This window comes from Arachis ipaensis, chromosome B6, assembly GCF_059453495.1.
Source record: "Arachis ipaensis isolate K30076 ecotype BB chromosome B6, ASM5945349v1, whole genome shotgun sequence".
Lineage (NCBI taxonomy): Eukaryota > Viridiplantae > Streptophyta > Magnoliopsida > Fabales > Fabaceae > Arachis > Arachis ipaensis.
In genome coordinates this window covers 139,803,326-139,812,688 of record NC_142441.1, presented here as the reverse complement: position 1 = coordinate 139,812,688, position 9,363 = coordinate 139,803,326, and positions in this window count along the sequence as shown.

Below are 9,363 nucleotides of genomic sequence, written 5' to 3'. Positions count from 1 at the left end.
TGTGAAGAACACCAGAATAACACAAACAATTCCAAGTCAGTGGATACTGACATTTTCACATAGGACAACAGTAAATTATATTCAAGAACCAAGCTTTCCACTGGAAGCCTTTAGATTTAGAACCATAGTTGAGCTTCTCAACGTTGATAAGAATCACCCGAGTGATTTGTTTGGTATGTTCCACTCCTAATCGATATAAATAATCTTTCTATTTATACAGCTGGGATGTTTAGGGTACATTTTAATGTTCCTTTTTTTTTTTCTGAAGATGTGATTGCGGAGGTGGTTGGTAAGGAGGACCCCAGAGACTTAGTTACCACTAAGGGAAAAGAGACTAAACGTTTGGCAGTTGTTTTAGAAGACTTAGAGTATGTATTCAATACATTAACTTTAATATTTTCTTATTACAATTTTTTTGGTGATTTTTTCTATCTGCAAAACACTTGGGACGCATCTCTCACCTGATTTGGTAATTTTTGTAGGCACAATAAAATTGACTGCATTTTGTTTGAAAAGATGGTTGATCAAATACTCCCACACCTTGAGGATGGAACTAGGGAACCTATGATTGTTCTGCTACAATTCGTCAAGGCTATACGATAGAATGGTATATCCTGCATGATTGTTTTTCATTAATCTGTGTTATGAAATATTTGTTCAAGTATGTTTTTGACCAACATATCATAATGTCAAAATGTAGGAAAAACTTCTTCACAGAGTCACTTTGAGGTGTCAAAGATTCACATCTAAAAGAGATTGAGGCTTTTAGAAGCAAGTTGGTAGAGACATAATTCTATTATGTATTTATAGTGATTGGCATTTTTTTGTAGTGCTTGATGCTCATAAAAAAAAAAGAAACTATCTGCAAGTTTATAAGCATGAATTGTACCAAAAGGGTTTGTATATACATTTGTGGATCGATTGATAGATAGATAAAGTGAATTAAAAAGTTCCATCAATGTTAAAAATTATATGCATATACATATAATAATTAGTTACTGGAATATTCAATTTCTTATAATAAAATAATTAAATCAAGAAAACTAATTTTTTAAATCTGTTCTAGGTTTCTAGTGATGCACCAGCAACTTCTTCAGTCAGGATTAGCCAGATCTCATCACAAAGCGGATGGACTATTATTGATGAACTAACACAAGGTAATGTAGCAGTGAAAACTATTGAACAAGTGATTCACTGTGAAAAGGTAAACACTTTCACCATGTGATGCAAATTTCAAGATTTAGAAAGATAGTTTTTTTTTTTAATAAATTAATCTTTTGTAGGAAGGACCTGTTTGAATTGTTGGAACCATTATTACTATTAACACTAATAAAAAAGACTGGTATTACAAGTCATGTAAAAACTATCCGAAGAAAGTAGATACTCCCATTGGGGATAGATATGAGTGTGGCAGGTATGGCCATACTCATGAAAGTGCTGCACTCAGGTGACATTTACGGCTATATTCCTACAAACCATTCTCAGCCTAACAGTATTTAATTAATTATGAATATATAATCAGATTCAAGCAAATGATGGCTAACTTAAATCATATATTATTTGTTTCTTTCTTGTTGAATAACAGGTTCAAGGTTGAAGTGATGGTGTATAATGGTACTGGAAGCATCAGTCTACTACTTTGGGATAGAAAAATTGTACAGTTGTGCGGTAAGCGAGCAGAGCAGATTAAGGAGCAAGAGGTACGTTTTGCTTAATTCAAAATAGTTAGTCAAAATAGTATATAACAAGTTTGGCTGAGTAATGTATATTTGTGCAACCCGAGGTTGATGATGAGTATCCATCCACTCTCAATAACATAATGGACAGGAAATTGCTACTTAAGCTAAATGTAAAGTCTGCGAATATAAAACAGTTTAATCAGATTTATACCATGATGAAAATATGTGATGATGAAGAGATTATTGAAAAGAACATGTAAAGTGTGCTATCAACTGAACCATCCACTAACAACATTGTATGTCCAATTATTGTTTATTTGCTAAACTAATTTATATTGCTTTCCATTTAAGATGATGCTTATAATCTATAACCAAAAAATATGATGGATATTGTGTAGGAAGGTGGGTGTAGCAACTCGGTGCATGTTTCAGGGAATGTTGTTAATCTCAAGAATGATTGTGATCCTAAGTATAATCTGGTATGTGGTGGATTATTCGTCGTTTTTCAAAAATAGCTTATGCTTTCATGATATGTTTGCATAAAAAGTATGCATGTATTTGTTAATGTCTATGCTCTATTTTATCTATCTTTATCTAGGATGCTATGGATAAATTTATTTCAAGCCTCAAATGTAAAACACCAGCGAAAAGACCTTCCAATGGCTTAAAGTGTGGCTCCCAATCTGGGAATGAGATTGATGAAGATGGTCAGTTATCAATTAACAAATTCAGCAAGAAGCGATGGAAGCAACAAATTTGTTGATGTTTATGGTATGTATTTGGATTTCATTTGTTAGCTACTAAGGCTAGAAAGCTTTGCATATTGTCTATGTTTCGGATTAGTGTTTTGGTATTAAACGTGTTGCCTTGGAATATCATCCCTATTGATTATTACATGAACAACTAATTATATGATTGTGATATTTTGGTAGTGAACTGATATTATTCACGAACATAGAAGAGGTAAAATCACTTTGAAAGGAATGAATTCAATTTGCATTAAATTAAAATATGTTTTATACACTTCTTTCTATGTTATGAACTCAGGGTGATATACAGTTGCATGGGATCAGCTAAAGATTAAAATCAATGTGCATTTATATATAAAAAAGTTTAAATATGAGTGGAAGAAAGTATGTCTTGAGTCGTTATGGAGCTCTAACTTCTTCTAAGCCAATCCTAGCTAATTATTCTGATGATATGCATTGACAAATTATATTGGATATGTTAGAGAGTTAGAAAAAAATCAAATATTATCCTGAAAAAATTTTATGAGACCTCAAAACAACAGAGTGTATAAGAGACAGATATGTAATAGAAACTTTGACATCTAGGATACGATAGTGACTGTATTTGGTGATGAAGAAATGTTACGTTGGAGGAAAAATTTCAATAGCCAAAACGAGTCGTGAAGAGACTAGAGAATTCGGTGTATCATAATAGCGTGGGAGTGGGCATTACTTGCAAATGTTGTAAAACAAAATAAAATATGATTATAGGTCTAAATATGGATTACATTTGCTAACAATAAAAAAAAATGTTTTATTAGATGTTTGTATAGATAAACAAAAGTGATAAAAAAAAAAAAAGCAAACAAGAGTATGCAAGACATAGTGCAGAAGAGGAAAGAAATATATATTTAAGAGAGTTATTGAAAAAAGTGGATCATTATTGAGCCTTTAAAGATATGTTTGAATTGTATAATAGTTTGAATTATAGGAGATATAATCGCTAAATGCAACAGAGAAAGCTTATTTTGAAATCTTAAAATTTCAGATTTTAAAAAGGTTGAAGTTGACAATGTCATTATGGATACAAGACAAATTTTTTTATTCAATATAAGCAAGGAGTATTCAACCTGGGAAAGATAAAGTCTAAAGCAAGGATGAGTTCTAAGGAGGCTATAAAATTGGTTATACATTTATATTATTGGAGCAAGAATTACTTCTGAAATACGAGTAAATACTATAAATGATTAGATGTGTACATTTGGGGTTGTTTTATATGAAAATACTTAACTAGATTGCAATGAAAACTATCAAATGACCAATTAAAAAACTCATTTTGTTGTCTAATGTGAAAAGATGGATTATCTATCTTTAAAAAGATCATTATCACGTTTGGTTATTAATATAGAACCAAATGTAATAATATATATTGAGCTAGATCAAAGGGATACTTTTGTCATTATTGACAAATTGAAAAACAATGAGAATTAGGGTCTAAATATGAAGTTCCTTAAAGAGAGTCTACTCTCACATAAATGTCTATGTAGATAAGCAAAGGTGATAAAAAAAAAAAAAAGCAAACAAGAATGTGTAAGACAAGATGCAGGAGAGGTAAGAAATAATTGAGTTATTGAAAAAATATGGATCATAATCGAATCTCTATAGATGCATTTGAATTGTATAATATTTTAAATCATAGGAGAGATAATCGCTGAGTGCAAGAGAAGGTACGAGAGAGAAAACTTATTTTAAAATCTAGACATTTTTTAGTTCAAAAAGGTTGAAATTAACAATGTCATTATGGATACAAGACAAATTTTCTTATTTAGTATAAGTAAGAAGTATTCAACCTAGGAAAGATAAAAGCTAAAGCAAGGATGAGTCCTAAGAGCAATTCTAATAGTGTAAAAGTGTAGTCCCTTTTCTAACATACAAGGACTTTGAAGCATTTGAGTAGAAAGGAATTGAGTTCAAGGAGGAAAGTCCCTCTTCAGAGGAATTCTTGCAATCTAATTGAGCTTTGACACATGACAAATTAATTAAAGAAATAAATTAAAATATATAACATATATATTAAAATAATAATTAAATTATATTAGATAATTATATCTTTATTTAATTAAATATAATTTAATTATTTAAATTATAATTAATATAAATAATTATGATAAATTAATATTAAATATTATTTATATTGTTATATTAAATTATAATTAATTATTTTTGTTTACATAAAAAAAGACTTGATTGAACGCATATGTTAATTTCATAATATTTGTCGTCAACTATAGATCTCCATTATATTTTTTTATAGTAAGTAATTTTATAAATTCGTTTAATCTCGAGTTATATGTTGTGTATTATTGTTATATACGAAGTTATTAATTTTTTTTAATATTAATATTTTTTTAATAGTAAATTATTTTTGAATTTATAAATTTTAATAATATTATTATAAAAAAATAGTAACTACATTCATTTTAATTATTTTAATTAATTAATTAAGTAGAGTCATAATAGGGACTAAAATTAGTTTCTCGTCATGAAAAAAAGAGAGATACTTTGAGTTCCTATTTACTGTTTATGATGCAAAAACTGATGTGTAGTTACTTTTTATGACATGTGGGCCATAAATAGAAATTGGGACGAGTTTCCTACTGGATATGGTCTAAGGAGGCTATACAACTTTTATACTATAATAGTATTGGAGCAGGGATTACTTGCAAAATAAAAGTAGTAGCATAGATGATTAAAAGGGTGTATTGGGGTTGTTTTATGTGAAAATACTCAATCAGAGTGCAATGAAAACCGTCAAATGACCAGTTGAAAAAGTAATTTTGTTGTGTCTAATGTGCGAAAGGATGGATTGTGTAAGAATCGGGTTTTTCACGAATAAAATAATTTAAATACCCAAATTAAGTTCCGGAAAGTTAAATGAGAATTTGGGGATTTAAATATGATTTTTGGACTCAGTAGGTCTTTCCGAGTCAGAAAATGTGTTTTCTGCGAAAACCGTAAAAAACTGCAAATCGGCAGTTAAATCGGTTGAACCGATTCAAGTCTGCCCGGTACTGTGCGAGAAAAAGTGAAAAACAGTCGAAAACCTTAAAAAAATATTAGGAATGGAAAACCGGGCGTTAGTGTTAAAGGTTTGGCCTAAAGTTGGGTCAAACGGGCTAAAAACGCTAACAGATTGGACCGGGCTGAAGTTGGGCCCAAGTCCAACTTATATAAGTCTCCTTTAATGAGCTTTCAGCTCATTTTCATTAAAGAGAGAGAGAGAGAGTTCGGTTATGAGAGAAGAGAGAAGAGAAGCCATGTGAGCACTATTCATCCTCCACTTCCGGAAGTCATAACTTGAGCTACGGAGCTCCGATTGACGAACCGTTTATGGCCACGCGAAGCTCTCGTCGAGCTCTACGTTTCTCTATAATCAAACCTGGTAAGAAATCGCGTCTCACTTTCTAGTTTCCAGCCCTAGAATTCTGCGTTTTGGGGTTATGATTTTGAGTAGATTTTGTAGTTTTGGTTGTTTAGGTGATCTCTAGTAGCGGGTAATTGTTGGATTTTACCCCTACTTACATTGGATAAGATAAGGTTTCACTAAACCCTTGTGTTTAGTTGTTTTATGTATCTTAGATTTTGATGTTGGTATATATATGTATTGTTAGTTTGAGCTTTGGTGTTGGTTGAGGCCTTGGATCAAGCTTGGTGGCTTCTATTTGGTGTTTAGTGCGTTTGGAAATCGCCAAGGTATGGTTTCAGTTTCCTTTATGTAATATGTAATGTTCATGGACACTTAGGTTAGTTGACCCTAAGATAGGATTGAATATTGTTGGTGTATGAATATTTATATGTGAATGGATGATAATTGTGGGTTGTATTGGATTATTGTGGTTGATGATGATTATTGGAAATTGTTGGTGTTATTGAGTGTTGATGATTGGTGCTGTTAATGAGGATTGATAAATGAAGTGGTGGTGTTGTGTGAAACGAATTCAAATACTAGTAATATTAATTATATGATTTGATGAGGTTGTTGGTATTTAATGATTATGAAAGTTGATGAGAAATATGTGAATTTGATAATGATGGGTGGTATTGAGGGATTATGATATTTGATATTGGATATGTAATTTATTGTTGTTGATGTGGTTGGTAATTGATGGTGATTAGTGATGTTGTTGGTATAATGAAGGTGAGTGTTAAGATTGTTGATACATGATGTAAATTATGATGAGTTGATGAGTTTGGAATATGTTGATGAATTTATGATGTTGAAATTGGTAAGGATGGTGTGAGAGATTGAAATTGGGATGAAATGGGGTTGATTTTGATATTGGATAATGATTGAATTATGATTGAGGAAAGTGTTGGTGGAGGATTGACTTTGGTATCATATAGTTGAGGTTTGGCGGTTGGAAATGGTATAATATGCTATAAAGGGTAGGTGATGATAGAAATTAGGTTTTTTAAGTGGTTTTGGTTGGAAATGTTGGTAATGTTGAGGTTTTGAGATTCTTGATAAAAGTGGGTTTTTGGTGAACTTTGTCTGATAATAACTTTTGCCTCGGTTTTCAAAATCTGATGAAACTAATCTAGAATTAAAGATCTTTGAAAATCCTTTTAATCGATATAAAGTTTGTGAAATTTGGAATTTTGTAGAGGAAGTTATGAACATTCGAAGTTGGTGTAGAAAATCTGAAATTCTGCTAAGTTGCAGAATTTTAAGATTTTCTGATATGTGCGCACGCACAGCCTTGTGCGCTCGCACAACCCTGTAAAAATGTTATTCTGTGCGGACGTACAGACCTGTGCGTACGCACAGGCAGGAAAAAGGGCTCTGGTGGCAGCGCTAGCCTAGGTTGTGCACGCGCACATCAATGAAGAATTACGACCTGTGCGGACGCATAACCCTGTGCGCACGCACAAGTCGGGAAGGGTCGTCTGTTGGGGGCGCTCGCACAGCTTGTGCGAGTGAACAGGCTTGTGAATTTCGTACCTGTGCGTACGCACACCCCTATGCGTACGCACACTTTCAAAATCTTCCTGGGCGTGTGCACGCACACCTCTGTGCGCACGCACACATCCTGTTTCATAATTTTAAACTTTGTTTTCAACTATTTCACCTTTCCAACAAGGTTGTAATCTTATATAACACCATTTTAAGGCTTTTGGGTATAATTTTGAGTATGGGAGTATGAAAGATAAGCTAAGGGTTTTAGTTGGTGATTATTTTGAAAAGTTAGCAGATGGAGGTCTAGGTTTCTGGGGTATGGATGATGAGTGTGGTTGCGAGAGAAGGAAGAGTAGTGAACTTGACGAGTACTGACAATGAATTGAGAAATTGAGGAACTAATGAGTTCGGAATGGAATTAAGAACTGATGATGGGTATTATGAGCTTGATGTTTATTGAGGTAAAGTATGCCAGGCACTATATCCTTGGAATGTTGAAAATGGATAATTGAAGGAGATGTGAGATGAGGAATGGTAATGACTGGTGATGATTTGGGGTTGTTGATGGATTTGTTGAATGTGGAAAGTGTGCCAGACACTATATCCTTGGGATGATGATCTTGTTGAATAATGAGAGTGTGCCAGACACTATATCCTTAGGTTGAATATGACAGTTAGGGGTGGCAAAACGGGTTGAGCCCGTCGGGCCGATCCGCTAAATCCGCTAAAAAAGACGGGTCGGGCTAGGAATTGGAGCCCGCCAAATTAAAAAAACCCGCCAAACCCGCACCACCAAATTGGTGGGTTTTGGCGGGGCGGGGCGGGCTGGTCCGCCGGGTCGAAGATTTTTACTTTTCTTTTTTTAATTAAATAAAAGAGTGATTACTATTATAAAATTAATAATTATAGAATTTTTAAACACTTTTTTTCATTTTTTGTTTTTATTCTTTTTTGAGTTATTAACTTTATTTATTTTATTTTACAATTTCGTATATATGCTCAAATTATGTGACTTATTTTTTAAAATAAAGATGATTCTATTGACAAATATTATTTTGAACAATTTTATTGAAGTTAAAAATTAAAAAAAATAGTAAAAAAATTATATTATAATTTGACTATTTTTTATTTGTATTTGATTTTTAATTATTATTTTTTGGTTAATTTTAATAAATTTTATTTTTCAAAAAAAAAAAAAAGAGTCAAGCGGGCTAGCCCGCCAATTTGCCATAAAGCGGGGCGGGCTAGCATTTTGAACCCATTTTAGTTGGCGGGGCGGGCCGGTCCGCCCCGTTTATGTGGCGGGCCTAGGCGGGGCGGGGCGGATTGGGGCGGGCCGGCCCGCTTTGCCACCCCTAATGACAGTGTGCAGGGAATTATGTCCCTGAGATTAACTTATGATTGATAATCTTTTCTGCTGCAAGAGTGTGCCATGCACTATATCCTTGGGTTATGCATGCAAGTGTGCCTGGCACTGTATCCGTGGGTGAATAGCGTGTGCTCGGCACTATATCCGTGGGTCAATAGAGTGTGCCCGACACTATATTCGTGGGTGCGGCAGAAAAGCAACATCTGAAAGGATGTGTCGGGTTGGCATTTATGGACCGACAAGTGATATCACGAGCCAATAGGATAGACATTCATCATGTGCATTTTCTATCTGTTTGTATGCTTTGCCGACTTGTAATTGTATGCCTAAATGAATAACATGCCTATTTGCTTACTTAAACTACTTGCTCTATATGCTTCTACTTGTGTTTTACTTAGCTTGCTTGCATTTATATTGTGATTGTCTGGTGCTGAGGAGGTTAGGTAGGCGGTGACGATGGGATCACGCGGAGGGTAGGTTGACGAGGGTTGTGGGATACAGCGGTGTGACTAGTTTAGTTAGAATTCCCTTAAGATTAGATAACCCTGTTTTATGGTTTAAGTTCTTGTATGTATTTTGTTCTAAGCTTGAATATCAGTATGTGATGTGAAGTTCTAGGATTGCCTTCGG